The sequence below is a fragment of the Malania oleifera genome, chromosome 1, assembly GCF_029873635.1.
Source record: "Malania oleifera isolate guangnan ecotype guangnan chromosome 1, ASM2987363v1, whole genome shotgun sequence".
NCBI lineage: Eukaryota > Viridiplantae > Streptophyta > Magnoliopsida > Santalales > Ximeniaceae > Malania > Malania oleifera.
The window spans coordinates 106,563,987-106,585,347 of record NC_080417.1 but is presented as its reverse complement, the minus strand read 5'-3'; positions in this window follow the sequence as shown (position 1 = coordinate 106,585,347).

Genomic DNA, 21,361 nt, shown 5'->3' with positions numbered 1-21,361 from the left:
GGGGATACATAGGGAATTATTAAATTTGTTTTAAAAACATTTAAGAAAATTAACCTTGTTTAACTTAAAATAACCATGGTAAAAATTAAAACAACTCAAGAGTTTTGGGCACCTGACCCATGGTTTGGTTGCCCGAACAGACACAATAGGAAAAATAATTTTTCAACATTTGGGTGCTTGAATAAGGGTTCAGTTTTCTGACCAAGGCAAATTTCAATTTTTTTTTAGGTTCGGTCGCCTAGTCTTGAGTTCGATTTACCGAACTCATATGATCGGTAGCTCGAGGTAGTTTTGAACGTGTAAGTTCAGGCTGCCGAGTTAGTGGAAAAGTCAGAATAAAGATTTAGTTGACCATGGACGCTACAGTCGTTTTGGTTCGGTCGCCCATCGTCAGGTCAATACTCCGACTAGTCAACGGTTCAGTCGATCGAGGTGTTTTGAACACCAAAGTTTGGTCACCCAAAACCTTACTAATTTAGCCCTTTAGGTCCTGATTCAATTTAATTGATTTCCTAGGTAGTATATGTAATTTTGGGGACTATCTTACGTGTAAGTGTAAGGAAGTAGGGTCATTTTAAGGTCTTTGAGCTTATTATTTCTGCATGCATGATATGGAGTAAATATTACAGACCTTTCCTATATTACCGTTACAGACCCAAATTAAGCATAATATAAAAATACAACAAATGAATCTTTCGACTCTTCTTTTGTTTCAAGTTAACATGTGCCATCATACGATCTTGCGAATATGAACCTTTCACACAAACTTGATAGACATTATATACCTGAGTATTTTTCATAATCAAAATAGGGTGTGACCTATAAGGTCAACATCCTTCATGGCTTCCATTTTTCCTCTTCCATGTGTGCGTTCTGAATTATAAACTTGTTCAAGTACTTGGCACACACGTTAGATACATGTTCTTTGTAATTATCAAAATAGGGATTGAACTCAAAAAGTCAACGCTTAGATATCGCATATTTTTGTCCACCATGTTAAATTGAGCTTTGGGGAATTATTCTATTACTATATATGATATTACCCTAAAACTCATCATTGAGCATAAATGATTAATCATAATTCAAAAGCATTTGAAGCTCATCCCATTAGTAGAAGATATTAGTTTAAATCTAAGCATAAATGCCAAAATGTTATTTTTTGAAATTATAACTCTTTTGGGAATGAATAAGATGCAAAATAGGGTGAAAAAGGGGCTTAAATTTCAAATTTTGTGAAGCCCAGTCAACCGAACCGTATTCTCGATTCAACTAGACCTTTTAGAGCCAATTCAAAATAGAGCCCCAATCGACCGGTGCATCATGACTAGTCGACTGGCCTTCTCTATTTGACTAGTTAAGCCCATCTGATAGCTCTCTAGCGGACCGAACTAGAAATCGGAAGGTTCTATGTGCATGCTAGTCAACCAGACCTATATATCTAGTCGATCGGCCTATGCAAAATGGTTTGCTTAACCCAAAGTCTCAAAGGCAATGTTAAGTCTTTAAAATTTAGAGCCTTCGCTAAGTTTTGAAGCATAAAAGGATGAGAATTGAGGGCATAAAAAAATTTAAAAATTTGGTTGCATAATTGAGGGGGAGCAGCATTTTAAAATTCATCCAATAAGCAACTATTTGTATTATGCTTATTTGAGAATTTTTTTTTTGGATGCTTTGTTAGACCTGAATGCTACTATCCACTAACTGCTAAATGATTAAATTCATTTGATGGATAGTTAATTATGACCATTGCATAGAACTCTAAATATCCATCTTTGTTAAATGATTATATTTTGAATAAATTATATTTTGGGATGATCTATTTTGAGCTATACAGAACTGCATGCTTGAATTGGAACGCCATCTGAATGTCTAATGCGTATTTGTGAAATGCATCTTGGTAGTTGACTAGGTTATTGCACGTTGATTTTGAATGATCACATATAGACTCATATGCTAGCTAGTTGACTAAGATTATGACTCCACAAGACTGCTTTTGAATTCTAAATACTTTCACAAGTCTTATGTAGCATCAAAATAGTGACCCTGTTCAACTTGGTATTTTAATCATAGACTTTCATACACGCTGTAACTATTGAATATCTATAGCTGGTGCATGATAAAAAGATCATTTGCATGCTGATTTAATGGTAATTATAAGCCTTTGCATGCTAAATGAAAATGTCTTGAATTTCATTGCATGCTAGTTGGACTTTAAGAATATTTTTATAGAAAATGCATGCAAAATTTAATTGAATTGGTTGGTGCATGTTGAATCCTAAATGTTGTATGCTAAATTGAAAAACATGCATGGTCATTGATTTTCTCTGAATGTTCCTTGGATGCTCTAAACTATGCACATTATATGTTCCTAGGAAAATCTAGTTCATGGACACCATTTGGTCCAAATTTTTGGATTACGAACTTCATGTAGGACCCAAGTGGTTAATCATGTTGTATTTAAATTCAATATCTCATGCAATGATTAAAGTACATGTAACTGTGAAAAAATGCATGACATTAAGGATGTCTTTACTTGTCACACACTTATTTTCTTTTGAGTTGTGTCATCATCATTATGAACCCCAACTGTATAACTATTGCATGATTATTTGAGTATAGCCTTGATTGGCTATCGTATGCTAATTGAAATGCAATTTGTCATGCTTATGCACTAAATATTTTTTATTTGCTGCATGCTTCAATTATTTGGTGGATGATTACATGATAAATGATTTTAAATGAACATTATTGTTGAACTGAAAATGCAAGTATGTGTGCATGCAAATATACAAGGGAGCTTAAGCCCCATCCTTGAGAAAAAGGATAAAAGTCACCTAACTTATGGACTCACATGTATCATTTGATTATTGCTTTTGTTTTTGAGTTCGAATATTTTTTTTGGATTCCTTGAACATCATATCCTGTCCTTCATGGAATCATATTTTGATATGGATTGTCCTTGGATTTATGAACAAACTACACATGACTTAATATTAGTTTTTTGAAAAGACTTAAATTGTTGCTTATACTATTTTAATGAATTTTTCACAAATTAATATCACTATAAGTAATTGATTGTATCAAAGCATGTATTCTAATCAATAAGGGGAGCTCTTGAAATTAAAATTTTGTATCTTGTTCAACTGAACTAAGTTTGGTCAATTGAACCTTGGAGGGTTTAGAATCGCCTTTGGATGGTCGACCGAACCTGTAGTTCAAAAATCCCCCGGTCGACTGAACTTGGCAATCTAGTCGACCGAATCTTAGATCTGGTCTATCAAACCTCTTGGGTCCGCAATTTTTTTGCCACAGTAAACAAGGTTATTTTTAAACTAAACATCATTAATCTTTTCTAAAATGACCTCTGTGTCCCCAACGGTTATATTTTTCCCCAACTCTATATACACCTCTTCATTTGTCTTCATTAGCAAGAGATTAGAAAAAATCATTAAGAAAACTTCTCTGAAATTTTTTATCCTTAAACTCCTCTTTTTTCTCAAATACTTCAAATATTTTCAAAGCATACTACTCATACTCTTTTACACTCCTTGTTTTTAAAATCATTTTGAAGAGAGCATTTGATTAATGTTTGGGCATTTAATTTCTTCATCCAAAGCTCATAATCTCACTTGTTCTTTGTTTGAGAAAATTTATTTTTGAGAGTTAGCTTCTTGGATCTCCCATATATTTTATTGATAAATATTATTGGGGGAAAATTTATATTTGTTACTATGAAAGACTTGAGCACATGTATTTTGTACTGGGAAAGTCTTCTTGCATTTGTGCTCACTTTGATGTGCATTATTTTGCAAGATCATTAAAAAGAAAAAACCTTTGCTTCCTTCGAACAAGTGTTTTGAAAATATTTTGGGAAGAAATCTTTTGGGGTTCAATTTTTTAAATATCCACTACATACATTTTACTCAAAGATTCCAAAAAGTTTTTTTGAGAAAACTCACCATTCTCACGTTGAGCTTATTTTCATATCATACGTGAGTGTATTTTGAATTGTATTGTTGTACACATTTGCTTGTATTAGAAGCATATTATGTTGTACAAAATATTTGATTTGATTATTTATTGTATTCCCGACGTATGATTAGAAGAGGGAGACTAGCCCCGTGAATAGTCTCAAATTGGCTTAGACCCAATTAGGAATGCTAGGTGCACCATTCAGGTAAGGTGCGGTTGTAGGTTAAGGTTAGCCTTATTAATTGACCTGGTTGTAATTGGTGCCGCTCCACTCGTGAAGTGGGCGACTTAGTGGAATCCTCTTGCTTGTTATCTTAAGGCGAGGATGTAGGCAGTATTGGCCAAAACCTAGTATCATATTTGGTGTAAGTTTATTTTCTGCAACTTTTTTTCTGCATCCGTATGTTTATGGTTATTTTTTGAATATTTGATTGAATTTGTGATTACATATAAAGACCCTAGGTTTTTGTAATACTGCTTGTGGAACCTAATTTAACCTAGGAAGAAATTTTAAATATCCAATTCACCCCCTTCTTGGGAATACACCAATTCCAATAATTGGTATCGGAGCCTTGTGGCATTGACTTAAATGTTTTTTTATAAAAGATCGAGATGACTCACATTGTTCTATCCCCATTCATTGAGGGACGGTCACCTTTCAGTTCTTTAGTCTTTTGTGGTGTTGATTACACCGCATAGAAATTTAGAATGAGCATATATATAAAAGCAAGGGACTGAGAGGCTTGGGAAGTGGTTGGTAAAGGAAGTGGTGCTAATAGTTTTTAACATGATTTCAACTTGATTAATTCTAATGTCATGCATACGCTATATTGCTTTTTAGAGTCTAGCATCTTTCTTGAGATCATGGCATGTAGAAGTGCACAGGAAATTTGGGATGAACTTGAAAGAAAATATGGAGAATCCATAGAGAATGAAACCAACACTCAAGAAGTGGTAAATGATAGGGTAATTGCTTTATCAAACGTTGAGGTATATGATTATATCTTTGCCTCTATTGATGATTATTGTGCTAAATGCTGTGATGTGTCGTATGCTAAATCATATGTTGATAATATTGCTAATGATGCATGTAATGATTCTTGTGAAAAATATTGCAATACAAGGTGTGTTGAGTCATCTGACAAACTTTGTGATGATACTGTAAATGATTCATGTGATGTTGTTGACCTTATTGGTCATATCCCAGTTTTGATAATGACAAATACTCAAGTATTTAATGGCTATCTAGTTCATATGCAGGTTTATATTAGAAGATACATTGATGGCATGTGAAAGCTTGAAACTTAAAGACCCTGAAGGTTAGTTGATGTTGTAATTTATATCTTCATTCGATTCGGGTCTATAATAGTAAATAGGAAAAAGTTCTATAATATTTAATGCATATCATGCATGTAGGGAATACAAAGCTCAAAGGCCTTAGAATGACTCTAGGTCCCTACACATCACTTGAAAATCAAATGACCTTAGGGATCACACTTCGGTCGACCGACGTTAGATTTTTTCGATGTCCTAAAGAAGACCTAGACTTACCTTAGTACTCCCTATAATTTATAAAAATATGCCCCATAGTCTTAAACATTGATTATATGAATAGGGTGAATGCATAAGGGATTTGGAACCGAAATGCATTAAAAATGCATGTTCGGTCGATCGAACTTTTGCAGTGTAAATCATTCAGTCGACCAAACCGGTCAAGCGGTCAACATTTTGACCATAGCTCGGTCGACCGTACTGTACCAAATTCATATAACTTGGTCGACTAAACTCCCACTGAGTCAACCTTTAACTATTCAGTTGACCGACCAAATTTAAATGGGCAACGCCTTGGTCGACCGAACCCCCATGTGGGAGAATTCAATGCCCTGGTCAACCGAACTATGTAGTTCAAAATCACCTGGTTGACTGAACTGCACTAAAATGGAAAAATCGCCTTAGAACCCCTAGTCTGGTCGTTCGAACATGCAGTTCAAATTTTACCCGATCGATCGAACTTGGAGACTTGGTCAACCGAACCTCATCTTCGGCTGACCGGTGCTCTCGGGTTGCCCTATTATTTTTACCTTCATTAAAATATTTAAATAGGATTAATTGGGTTAAAATGGTTTAAAATAATCCTAATAATTGCTTATATGTCCCCAATGGCTATAATTCTTCCCGTCTCTATATATAGCCTTTCATTTGCAAAATTAAGGGGTGATTAGGGTTTTAAATTAGCAAAAAATTCTTTGAAAAGTTTATTGCCCAAAATCTTCCCTACTTCCATATTCTTCATACTCAAAGCCATATACTCTTCCATTTATCATTTTATTGCAAAACCCTTTTATGAGAGAGTATTTTGAGTCTTTTCATATAGTTCCTACGTGCTTTTACTCTCATACAAGTGCATTGATTTTGATTTTAGTGAGAGTAAGCCTAAAGGTGATCCTAGTGATTTAATTCATAAATTCATTTGTGGGAAACCTTCTTAAGCTAGTGAGTCTTTGCATTCTCATTGTAAGACTCAAAAGCTTGTCTTGTGTTGTGAAGAAAAATATTCTTGACAAAACTTGTTTTTCAAAAATATCTCTTGTGCTTGAGCTTTTGAAAATCTTATTTGAGATATTTGATTTCCATATTGAAGGTTAAGCAAGGATTTTTCCAACGATTTAATTTGATAAATCTTGTGTGGGAAAAATCTTGTAACTAAGTGGGTCTTTGCATTGTTATTGCAAGATTCATCTAGGCTTATATTTTTGTGTGCAAAAATATTTTACAAACTTATTTTTGAATATCTCCTTGTGCTTGAATATTGAGAAAATATTGTTTTGAGATATTTAGAATACTCTTGGTAGAAATCTTTGAAACCCTAGACTTATGATTGAGATATATTGATATAAAGTTTCAAAGATAGTTATAGTATACACTCTTGTGCTTATTTGAGAACACACATTATAGTGAGTATAGATTGCACACATTCACATCACTAAACTTATAGTTCCTATCGTTTTGATGTGCATTGTTTAATGAGCATAGTGGTACAAATTTTCCTGTTGGAGAAGCATTGAAATTGTACACGAAATTTATCTTGTAAATCTATTGTATTTTAGGCACGGGCCTGAAGACGGAGACTAACCCTATTGAATAGTCCCGAACTGGCTTAGACCCGGTTCGAAAAGCTAGGTGCGCCATCTTGGTAAGGTGTGTTGGTTGAGGTCAACCCCTTGAATTGACCTAGTTGTAACCGGTACCGCTTCACCTGTGATGTGAGCCTTTAGTGGAATTCTCGCGCTTGCAAACTAAAGGTAAGGACATAGGCAGTATTGGCCAAACCTCGATAACATATTGTGTGTGCATTTATTTTTCCGTTATTTATTTATCACACGTGTATGTTATATTATGAATGTTGCGCATGATTTAATTTCCGCACATTATATTTATATGCACATTTAGAACTGTATAGACAGACCTTAGGTTATGAATATACTACTGTTAGATTAGCTAACCCTAGGAATAAATTTTAAAATTCAAATTCACCCCCCTCTTGAGAATAGACTAAAACTATCAGATGTGTATTGTGAAAACTCTTGTGAAGAATCATATGTTGAAGTTTTTAATAAAAGCATGCCCTCAAACAAAGAACTAGAATGTACTTTATTTAAAATGCATAAGCCTCTACTTCAATTGTCTAAACAAAAACAATTTTGAAAAATGAAAATAGAATGTTGGCAAAACAAGTAAAAGATCTAACAAAATATCATGCCACCTTAGAGAAGAAAAAGGGTCAAGAAGATATTGAAAATTATCTGCCTAGACGAAGAAATAGAGGATGATAAACCCTTAGAAATTAAAAGAAATAAACCTTTGAAAAAAGATTCATACTTCAAGCCCTACGGTCATAAAAATGCCTTAATGAGTAAAACCAGAATAAATAAGCACAATCTTTCACGAGCATATAAAACTTGCTTATACATTGGAAAGATAGGGCACATGAAATATAATTATCCACCTAAAGGTGCCAAGGGCTTAGACAAAGAAATGAAATGGATAATCAGTAAGACAAACTTCATAGGATCTAAGGAAGATCGAGTTCCCATAGAAATTACATAAATATTTCAATCTTCCTTTAGTTACTAGATTTAGGGGTTTGTAATGACATTAGGCTTGGGAAGTGGCTTAAGTTTAAAATGTAGAAGCTTAGTATACACATCTATTAGTTTTACCATGATCCCAAGAGGGGGGGGGGTGAATTGGTATTTTTAAAATCTATCCCCTAGGTGTTCCTTCTAACAACAGTATGTTCACAACCCTATGGTCAATCTAGTGCAAGTAATATAAGAAGTTAAATAAAGCAGTTTAATCAATTACACAAGCACCAGAAAGCAGTAAAGAAAAGGGTGACACACATATATGTTATTGAGGTTTGGCCAACTGCCTACGTCCCCGCCTTGGCTAACCAGCACAAGGATTATCACAATAACTTGCTCACTTAACCGGGTGGAGCGTACCTATACAAACCAGGTCAATTAGCACAGGGCTGACCTCATCCTTTACACCAATCCTAACCAGGCTGGATTACTGCCCCCTCAGGCCACGCCTAAAATCTCTGAGATATAAAATCAAAAGGTACAATATAAGGGTGCTTTCACGTAAAGCAGATTTGTACCCCAAATTTGCACAATCACAAACACCACAGATGATTTAAAATGTAAGCTCAGTGTGGTCTAAATAGTTTAACTCTCAAATATATTTTCTATCAGTGTGATGCGTACATGAGAGTGTCAACGAAAATACGTGTATATCAAAATATTCAATCAAACGTACTCACACAGAATATCAAGCAAGCCTCAAGAGTATCAATCAGCAGAATATCTCAATCACATATATATGTATATGCTTAGACTACAAAATATATATTATCTTTGTTTTCAGCCAATAATATGTGAGTGAATGAATATTGCAACAAAGACGTTTCACCTCAAAAACAAATATCTCCTTAAATGGTTTTCAAGATAAAGAGCAATAGATATTTGTAAATGATTTTGAAAATATTTTGCAACCAAAAGCAAATACGAGCTTCCAAAGATGTTGCAACGAATATGCAATCTCAGAAGATCTAATAAAGTCTTCTTAGGATGAACTTATTAGCAAAGTCCCCTAAGAATCCTTTTGGTTTGGTTCTCAATAAAAATGAATCAATCTCACAACAATGAGAGAGCAAACCTTCCTATCTAAACACTGAAGAACACTTACAGATGATTTAATAGTTTTGAACGTAAGCTAGAGTGTTTGGAGAAAGAGTATGAGCAGTAGAGGGTATTTTGCTTGAGAGAGAAATTTGATTTTTGTTTTTTCTAATTGATGCTTAATTCTCCCAAATGAAAGGGTATATATAGACATACCCAAATTTTTGACCGTTGGGGACCTATTAGGGATTGTTAGAAAAGTTTAATGGCGTTTAAAATATTTTAACCTTGTTTAAAAATTTTAACTGCGGTAAAAAATTAGGAGCAACCCGAGAGGTCCGGTCGACCAAAAATGTTTCAGTCGACCAGGTCTCATATAGTTCGGTCGACTAAGGGGATTTTGAACTAATGCCTCGGTCGACCAGGAGAAGGCGATTTTTCAAATCTTTGAGGTTCGGTCGATCAGGCCATTTTGAACTGGCTGGTTCGATCGACCAGACCATTGGGATTTCTCTCGAGGACCCTCAGTCGACCAGGTAGTTGGAGTACAAAAAAGGCTCGGTCGACCAGATGGTCAAATTGTTGACCTAGGGAGGTTTCGATCGACCGGGGCTTTTTGAACTACCTAGTTCGGTCTATCAGGGCCTTGGTCAACTGTTGACCCAGGTCTGGTTCGGTCGACCAGGCCAAAATGAACTGTGTTGGCCGGTCGACCGAAAGTGCACCAAGTGTGCATTTCGGTTCCGTATTGAAACATACAGATCCTATTCAAGTTCCTGTCAAACATAGGTACAAATGTGTGTTATCCTAGGGTCATTTATGTCCAATTAACGACACCGAAAAAGTCCGGTTTCGGTCGACCGAAAAACCCTAAGGTCATTTTAGGCTGTATTTTAGTTTGAGCTTACATAATAAACCATGCATGTATTGTGTGTGCTTATTACAAACCAAATAACCTAATTACTATTACATACCAATTTGACCACTACATATATATTACAACACTACATATAATATTGGTCTTCAGTTCTTCATTTTCTCCATGTGCATGTGCATTATGATTTTGATAGTTTTTGGTTCTTGCATATAATCTCAAACACCCATCAGATATATAATGAGTATTTGTCATAATCAAAATTGGGTGTGACCTATAAGGTCAACAACATCCACTTCCAAATGGAAAAGGCTGTTATTTTTGGTATATAATTCAAAATGCTTAACCAACACTTAAATATAAACATCTTATGTTAAGTATACTTTGTCCATTTCACAAAGTTGAGGTTTTGGGATTCGTATAACTTGACTCACTCGAAAAATGAGCAGCTTGGAATCTATCCCAAGTATAGGAGTTACGTCGTGTAATATTCAGCCCAAGGGCTAGATCGTCTCGTCAGGGAATGCGTTTTAATCTCAAATTTTACGTTCGTCCTATCAAAAATAAAAATGTACTGAACTTGGTTCAGATTCAGGATTTTCAAGATTGTTCAATTTCACTTTTGACAAATTAAATGACACGAAATTTAAAGCCCTAAAACTAATGTGCAAAGAATTAAAGAGGAAAACGAGAACTATAGTTTACTCAAAGAAACACCGAAACATGCGTTAATTAAAGATGGTAACCTAAAACATGGAATTAAAACACCCAATGGAAACTCGATAGGATTCAAATGCACACACAAAAGAAAAAAAAAAAAACTTTTAATCAAATCACAACCTTAAATTAGAACACAAACACAAACATAAACCTAATACTTGAATAATAATGAAACACAAAAAATACAAACCTTGACAAAACCGACCCTAATTAAACCAAGCTTCGACAAAAAAAAATTAAATCATGGCAAGCTAATGGGGTTTAGGTAGAACAGAGAGAGAGGAAGAGAGCAGGGGAGAGTACAAGGAGAGAATTAAAATAAAAACAGAGGGAAAGAGAAGGGAGTAGGGTGAGGGAATAAGGGAGAATGAGAAAAAAATAAGGGAGCAAAGGAAGAGAAGGGAGAGAGTTGGTGCGCGGCGCACAGTGGAAAGAGAGGGGAGAAGAGAATTTTAAAGAAGAGGAAAGGTGAAACCCTAAGACCCACAAGACTCCAGCAACTTGACCTGACCCAGCCATGCATGGTCGGGTCACATCAACACATTAATATATATTTTTTTCCTCATTTTTGTTCTCTGCGAACATGGCCTATTTTAACCCTCTTGGAGCTTGTTTTGATCAAAACTTAAAACACAAAAGTTGTAGCTAATCCTTTTATTTTTCTTCAATAATTTGAATTGTCTTGATCGGAGCTCGGATGGAAAAGTTATGCACGAATTATGAATAGGTTCCGGTTTTGGTTCTCGAGAATTTTTCTGCGATAAAAAATTACAAAAAATTCATAAATTGTTCAATAAAACCCAAAAATGATAAATAGGGCACTTTTTTAAAATATTGGATGTAATTAGAAATTTAATTAAAAGTAAAAGCCATAATGCTCAGATTTAGATGCCTAATTACGCAGTTTTAGCGTGTAATCATAACTATATATCCTTTATCCCTAAACTTATCTTTTAACATAAAGGACTGGATCAAAATGTAGACATTACTCTAGGTTTAACCACGGATGATCATAAATTCCAAATACCTCTAGTGCTAATAAAAAGTAATCCTCCTTGTAATCAAAACTAGAGGCATCCACTAGGGGATTCAAGTCTCATCGTTAAATCAAAATATTCCCATTAAGCTTAAAATATAAATTCTCTAATTTTGGTTTGTATCATCCACAAGAAATCTTTACCAAACCATGATCACATCAGGTAAAGATCCATCCTTTCATTGATTCGTATCCTTATTTAAAAAATTGTGATCATATTCGAAGGATACATTCCAATCTCCAAATAGCATTGTTTAAAAAATATTCATACTCTCCTATATGCTCTTTGCCCAAGCTTGGACATAATTATCATCATGAGAATATTTTGAAAAATGTCCTGCTACTACCTAAATACTATTATGAACCAAATAGAAATTTAATCTTTAAGAGTATTTGGTCAAATTCCCTTCATAAGCTCTCAAACATTAAATGAAATCCATTAGAGCTTCAAATCTTTTGAGATGTGTTGAATAGCTAAAGTTATTGCACTAGGCTTCAACTATAGATAATGAAATGAAATGTGAAAGAGACCTATGCGTATGCAATTAAAATTCAACGCCATTCAATCTTGTGCCTCTCACGCGTAATTAGATTCTTGAGAAAAGAGGCAGACATAGGCTTATCATCTTAATGAATAATCATTGTGACTTTTTGGTCCTTGAAAGCCTATTCATCTAGAGCCAAGTTTTAATCATCAAATCTTAAATCACTTGGCTAAAAGGATGAAAAAAAGTTAAAGCATAAAAAGATAGTAGTGCATAACCCGGGGGTAGCATTTCCATTTCATGACTATATAAATTAAATGCTCTCATTATCTTTTAACATCTATGCCCATATGCCTTTATGAATTACATCATTGCACTGAACTCAAAACTATCCACTGTTCTTGTCTATTCATATTGGTAGATTTTATTTCTATGAATTGTTGATTACTACTAGATTGCATGCTTGTATTGAAAGTCTCCTACATGGCGGATGCAATGATGTGTATTGAATAATGGTAGTGCATATAGGTTCTCGTGTGCCTTAAAATGAATTAAAAATTACGTATTTGAACCTATGAGATACAGGTTTTATAGGAAAACGTTTAATTTACAGACGACATGCTGCCGAAATTTTGGTATATTTTTCCCAAAGTAAAACCTTGTACAAAGATGATTATGTTAAAATAAATGATTAAACATTTTTGAAATGATGAGTGAAATGAATAATAAATTTTAGCCTAACATAATCATCAAATAGTTAGAGGAGCTCAGTTCCATCCCAAGAGAAAGAGCATAAAGAACTCATATGCATCATGCCTTCTTTTTTGAATATTGAGGCTTTTCTACGAACACTAAACATCATATCTTGCTTTTAAAGGTCTATGTTTTGATAAGGATTGCTCTCGGGTATGTGCTTTATTTCATGCCTTAATATATACTTTATGATGCATGTGTGATCTATAGGGATGATTATAGTGGTAAAATGGTAAAATGAATAAATATTATTCCTATATATTCATTTTAAAAGACTTAAAAAAAATTGCTTATACTACTTTGTATTCTTAATGAATTAAATATTTGATTTGTATAAGCTATTTCTTTTATCTAAGCTAGGATTCAAATGTACAAGGGGAGACCTTAAGCTAAAATTAATATCTTGTTGTACTCACCCATTTTTAAGCTTAGATGGGCTTCAGGTTGTTTTGTGGCATGTGCTTAAATGTAGTAATTACATTGAACATCTTAAAGCTGAAATGTATTGTTTTGCCACAAACTTTTTCAAAGTTTGCCATATGATTTTGCACTTAAAATTGTCTATTTCTTTGGATCCATATGGTTATGATTCCGGTTATATTATGAAATTGTACTTAAATACCAAACCAGAAAAACTTTGCTTGCTTGCATTACATTAAAGTTTCTTTTTCACCAAGCACAAACCCCAACACTTCTTGAAAACGTCATAAGGGGGACATATTATTACATATATTTTGTTATCATTTGGAAAGAAATGACTTTGCATGTGACATATCTTATTTTCTTACTTATGTGCATAAATGATATATCTTTAAAATTATTTTCAATGCCCAAAATACTATTTGATAAAAAGGGGAGAATTTTTTGTTATGCGCTTTAACGTTAAAAAGGGGGTAAATATTTTTAAGAGGGAAGTTTCTATTAAGCTATTTTTTTTTAATGACCAAATCTCTTTCACTTAGATTAACCTTTTTGCTAATGACAAAAGGGGGAGAACTTATGTGAGCAAAATGTCAAATCTTTCTTTGACAAAAAAAGGGAGACGTTTGCTAAGCTGCATGACCAAAAAAGGTGAGAGGTTTGTTGAGCTACATGCATGTATGCCTCTGCTACACTGATAAAACTAAATGCATATTATTTAAGAGGTATGCTGAACTGCATGACCAAAAAGGGGGAGAGGTTTGCTAAGATGCATGCATGTATGCCTGTGCTACACTGATAAAAGTAAATGCATATTATTTGAGATGTCTTCTTTTGTGAATATGCTTGACCTATATTGCTTATTTTTCAAGTTATGCATATTCTTAGGGGAGCCTTTTCAGGCTTATCCCATTTTTTTCCTAAGTGTTTGTCATCATCAAAAAGGGAGAGATTGTTGGTTTTTTGAATCTGATCTCTGTTTTGATGCTGACGAAACACCAGTATCTTATGTGTGTATTAATTATGTGAATTGACTTAAATTTTAGCACACATAAGGAAAGGGGAAATGGAAGCCAAAATATACCTTAAAGCTTAGATCAACTGGCATTTTCCATGGAAGACAAAAGAGCAAAGATGAAGAAGAAGACTTATGTTTTTAATTTATAATACATTTTGTTTTATATTTGGTTTGTAATAATGCATGGCATGCATGATGTGTATGATAAGCTCAACATGACCATAGACTGACCATAGGGAACCAAATGATTGAAGGTCAACTGATGACGAATTTTTGGGGTTAACTCTCAAATGCCTTAGACAGACTGTAGGACCCATAATTCTGCATGAAAAAGTTCCCTATTGACTTAGAACTGATTATCATATGATTAAGGACATTGCATGAGAGGAATAGGAGTGAATACTCAAAGTTGGCATGTTCGGTCAATTGAACTCTAATACACAGAGGACTTCAATCGACCAAACTTCCCCAGAGTCAATAGTTTGACCCTTCGGTCGACCGGCCACAAAATATGCTGCAACGCCTTGGTTGACCGAACCAACACATGGGAAGTCCCAATGCCCTAGTCAACCAAGCCTCCATGTTTAAAAGGACTTGGTTAACCAAAGTATTTGAAGTTCGGTCAACAGAACTAAGTTTGGTTGACCGAACCTTGGAGGGTTCAGAATCACCTTTGGACCATCGATTGAATCTATAATTCAAAAATCCTCTAGTCGATCGAACTTGGCAATTTGGTTGACCAAACCTTAGAACTGGTTGATTGAACCTCTCGAATTTGTAAATTTTTTACCATAGTAAACGAGGTTATTTTTAAACTAAACATCATTAATCTTTTCCAAAATGGCCTTTGTGTCCCCAACGGTAATATTTTTCCCCGAGTCTATATATACCCTTTCATTTCTCTTATTGAGCAAGAGATTAGCAAAAATCATTAAGAAAATTTCTCAGAAATTTTTTATACTCAGGCTCCTCTTTTTTCTCAAATACTTCAAATCTTTTCAAAGCATACTACTCATACTCTCTTACACTCCTTGTTTTAAAAATCATTTTGAAGAGAGCATTTGATTAATCTTTGGCCATTTATTTTCTTCATCCAAAGCTCATACTCTCACTTGTTCTTTGTTTGTGAAATTTTATTTTTGAGAGTTAGCTTCTTAGATCTCCCATATATATTATTGATAACTATTATTGGGAGAAAAATTATATTTGTTACTGTGAAAGATTTGAGCACATATATTTTGTGCTGGGAAAGTCTTCTTACATTTGTGCTTTCATTAATGTGCATTATTTTGCAAGATCATTAGAAAGCAAAAACCCATGCTTTATTTGAACAAGTTTTTTGAAAATATTTTGGGAAGAGATATTTTGGAGTTGAATCTTTGAAATATTCATTGCATACATTTTAGTCCAAGTTTCCAAAAGTTATTTTGAGAAAAATCACCATTCTCACATTGAACTTATTTTCATATCATACGTTAGTGTATTTTGAGTTGTAGTGTTGTACACATCTACTTGTATTAGAAGCATATTTTGTTGTACAAAATATTTTATTTGATTATTTGTTGTATTCCTAACGTATGATCGGAAGAGGGAGACTAGCCTTGTGAATAGTCCTAGATTGGCTTAGACCAGGTTATAAAAGTTAGGTGCACCATCCTAGTAAGGTGTGGTTGTAAGTTGAGGTCGACCCCGTTAATTGACCTGGTTGTAATCAGTGCCGCTCCATCCATGAAATGAGGAACTTAGTGGAATCCTCTTACTTGTTAGCTTGAGGTAGGGACGTAGGCAATATTGGTCGAACCTCGATAACATATCTGGTGTGAGTTTATTTTCTACAATTTACTTTTTGCATCTATATGTTTATGTTTATTGTTTGAATATTTGATTGTATTTGTGATTACATAGAAAGGCCCTAGGTTTGTGTAATACTGCTTTTGGAATCTGGTTTAACCTAGGAAGAAATTTTAAATATCCAATTCACCCCCCCCCCTCTTGGGAATACACCAATTCCAACAATGCACATAATGATATAACTAGAGTTGTGTGTTATGTGACAAATTTGGCCATTCAATGAGCAAGATTTTTCTTTTTCTTTTCTTTCGCATATGTTTTTCAAACAACAATGATATCTTTTTTTATGAATATATATTTTTATTATAATCTTCCTGTGGCCATGCAAGATAAAATAACACTAACTCTTAGCCATATTACATATTGAATAGGCTACAAGACCTAGGTTTATATTTCCCCACTAGCTGTCACCTTTAGGTTCGCAAAAAGGCATACTGAGACTAGACTATATTGTACACTAAAATGAAGATTAAGTTTCATCAACTCAAAGTTTATGTAAAAAACTCTCCAAAAAATAAGAAAGGCTAAAAAACAATCTCACAAGGTTAATCATCATCTCTACAACGGTTCTTAATGACTAAAGAAAATATCTAATCTAAAATAGGTAATTTGAACAAATGTACATTGCCTTGCAATAAGGATTAACGCTAGTGTTCATACAACAATATTAAAACCTATAGAACTCATATTCAAAAAACATCAAAGGATCAAAATATTAATGGTAAGGCTATCGAAGTAATACATGCAAAACCAACACCAAGATTCCTATCATTGCAACTTAGAAGGATGCTAGCATGTAATCAAGTGATAAAATCCTCTAAACAACATATGTGAAAAAGGCAACTAGACTGTGAAAGAACGATGAGTACAATAAAATATCCATCATAACATCAACTACTATATCATGGTTTCAATTTTTACACCTATGATGAGAAAGCTTCCAATAAAAGAACTTATGGTTTGGTTTGAAATTCATTTTCTTCATTAGGAAACCAAACTTTTGGAAATGGTGTTATCCTAAGAAGGGGGGTGACTTGGGTTTTAAAAACTTTTGAACTGACTAAGCATTTCTTCGATTCACCACAAATCATATCCCATTCATAATGCAAACATATATGTAAAATAATTGAACTGTGAGTGCTGGCATATACGTGTGCAACATATCTCATTTAAAATAAAGGTGTGCATGCAAATAATATAATAGTAAATAAATAGGCACATACATACTGAATTTAAAGTGTAGTAATTTAAATGAGATAGGGAGAGAGCGAGACAAGATATTTGTTATCGAGGTTCGGTGAAACCAACCTACGTCCTCACCTTGGGGATACCCCCAAGGATTACACTATTCCTGTTCACTTAAACGGGCTGAGAAAAAGCCATTTACATCCTCTCCTTATGGGGTGTGGAAAACACCAACTCAATTACAAGGCTGAGCCGAACTTGTCTCACTCACGGGGCTGAGACTCCTTAGTTCAGTTTTCGGGCTGAACCGAACCGATCTCATTTACCAGGCTAAGACTCCCCAGTTCAATTAATGGGATGAACCCAATCGGTACAATAAAAATCATTTTTGTACATAATACAGCGCTTCTAAATACAAGCAAAAGTGTGCACATTTAAGCTCAAATGCAAACACTCTAGAATGACATTAAATGTGTGCTCAGTAGAGTAAGGGTGTTTTTTCAAATAATGATTGCAATATTTGAAAATGATTTATATGAGAAGCACATCAAAGATTTATATGATATTTGATTTTGAAAAGGAAATATGCAATAAGTTTTTTTCAAAGATCTTTAAATCCTCAAGATATTTTCCCTTGTAAAGATGTTAAAAATAAGTTCATGGAAAACTAGGGTTTTTAGCTTAAAAGATTTTTGCAATGAAAACACACTTAAAAACAAATGGCCAACTTAAATACTCTCTTTAAAAAATATTTCAAAGAATAATAAAAAGAGTTAGAGATTATAAGATTTACCCCATAAAATATTTTTGCACTAAAAACATGTTCTGGGAGAACGTTGATTGTGAGGAAATTAGAGAGAAAATTTGGCTAAGCAAAGTTGCTAATTTTAACAAATGAAGGGGTATTTATTGTAACGACCTGCTTAATTAACTGATTTTTTTTTTCATAATAGAAAATAACATACTCTGATACCATGATATTAACCTAAACAGCAGGAAGTAGAATCATACAAACATAACCATAACCATTATATACAATACAAAACCAATACCACACAATACCAGAGTACTACATATTTTTCCAAAATATACATATATCACTAATTTCCCAAAATACCCTCATCTAGCTAGGGTAATACAAAAATGCTCCCAAAAATGATACTCACTCTCTGTCAGGACACAACTGAAGCCCTTCTATTTGCGAGCCTGGTTTGCTTGCCTACCTGGATCGCCTGAAAAATATATCAACACCGGGATGAGCCAACGCTCAGTAAGGAGAAATATGCTATTACTAGTGTGTGGCAAATGAGCTACTATATATATATGTATATATATATATATATATCATGAAATCTGTTTTCATATAAACATGAATAACTAAATATAAAGTATAGTACCAATAATAAAATACACCACCCCTTTTCCCTATTGCTTAACACATCAATATTATGGTTATAATTCAGAATACTTCTAATGTATATAAGTAGGATCCCTGTTACCACAAATCTGTACATATGTAATAGTAACTGAAACTATTCCCTGTGGCTATCTGTGTCATGACATGCCCCTCATGACGAGGTTGTGCGGCCCATAGGCTGGATTTATCCTGGCTGGCCAACCAGGAATAAATCACTGAACTCTGTCAGTCGACCTGCCCACCTCAACCCATATCTGGATAGGGAGTCTAACCTCTTTAAGGGGCTAGTTGGTCGACCTTACCTCGTATTATCTGAATAGGTGGTTGCACTAAATAAGTAATATAGTATCTGTAGCAACGGTACCGTGCTCTGTAGCTGCAAGTCCAACAGGGTCTGATATCATATAATATATTTATATATATATATATATATATATATCTATCTATCTGATTTATCATGATTCTGAAGCACTAAAATAACCATGATGTTGCATAAACTGTACTGTAAATCTGAGAACTGCGTAATCATAATAATGTAACTGCATAATCATAATATTGTAACTACGTAATCATAATACTGATGTTCATATAATCATGGTACTGAAATATCGTAAAACTAGAATACTAAAATATCGTAAAACATATCTCTGTACTGTATTCATAATCACAAGCCACACATTACTTAAATACATAATTTTCATAAATAAATACACTGTATAATACTTAGAAACTTCCTAGCATAGCATATTTCCCTTACCTGACTACTAAAAAGCCCCTAGGGAAAACAAGCCCAACACCCGCAGGGCCTTCTACAAAACACCCTGAAACTAATATTTTCCAGAACATAACATCAGTATTTTTTCGTCTATATCATTTCCTATAACTGCCAGGAAGTCAAAAACTGGATAAAAGACCTTACCCTGAATTTGGGACGAAATCCAACTTCGTTTTCCTGACGATCCGCTCCGGCAGTCTTGCAGAGAACTTCGCCAGAAGCGTCGTGGTAGCTTCGGATCGTCAATCCAGCGACTGGTGGGGCTGAAAATGAAGAGAGAAGGGAGAAAGAGTCGTAGGAGAGAGAGAAAGGAGAGAGAGAGAGTGGTGAGAGAAATGGTAAAAATCTCGGGTTTCCACTATTTATAGAGCCAGGTTCATTGACGAGAGACGTCACCTCGTCGACGAGCCCTTGATAAAATTCGTCGATGAGACCCTGTGTTCATCGACGAAATTCAGAGCAGCCTTAACCGTCTCTCGATATTTTCTCGTCGATGAAACCCTGTGTTCGTCGAAATTCTGAAGACCTACGTCGATGAGACCCTGTGTTCGTCGACGAAGCTGGGCAATTTCCAGAATTTATGATTATTTAATATTATCTCCAACTATTTCTGGTTCTATTTTCTCTCCCTCTTTAATATTTAAAATGCTATTATTTTTCGGGTCACTATATTTATACTTTTTTAGAAAAATATGGCCACTGGGACCTATTGGGAAAAGTGTTTTTTCACATTCGGGTGCCCGAGAAAAGGGTCAATTTGCTAAACTAAGGCGATTTTCCAAACGCTCAAGGTTCGATCACCTAGTCTTAAGTTCGGTCTACCGAATTTGCACTTTCGATCTCCTGAAAGGGATTTGAACATGAAGTTCGGGCGCCCGGGGAAGGTAAAAAGTAACCGTTTAAAGGTTCGGTCGACCGTGGACATTTAGTTCAATTTTGTTTGGTCGCCCGACCCAGGTCAACCTTTTGGCTAATCAAACATTCGGTCGACTGAGGCAATTTAACTTGCCTAGTTCAGTCGCCCGAATCCTTTTCAATTTTAAATCTTTGGTCATGTTTGAGTTAAAAATTAATTTCAAGGGCCTAGGGTGTATCTAAGGCCAAGGCTATTTACTTAGCCTAAAAAACCAAGCGTCCATCAACAGAAGTCAGTTCTAAGGTTTGTCTACGGATCTGTCTGAGCATTCAAATCATTTCATACACATGCATGCATTATTACAAACTAGAATAATAAAAATTAAAATGCCTATAAAAATTGAAACAAATGTTTTCTTCTTCTTCTTCTTTGCTCTCCTGTCTTTATGAAATATGTCGGATAATAACGCTCTTTAAGTTCTTCTGGCATCCATTTATCGGTATCTTATATTCGTGCTAAAATGAAAACATGTTTACACACTAAATGCACACATAAGATATTGGTGGTTTGTTAGCATCAAAATAGAGATCGGACTCAAAAAGCCAACAATCTCCTCATTTTCAATGATGACAAACAGCTAAAGAGTAAAATGGGTACATCCTGAAAAGGCTTCCCCCAAGAATATGCATAATGTAAAATATAGAAAGTAAAGTTCAAGCATTTCACAAAAGAAGACATTACAAAAATTATGCATTTAAAATTTTGCATTATCGCAGACGCTCAGATAATTGTCCCTATGATTTACCCGTTTCCCTT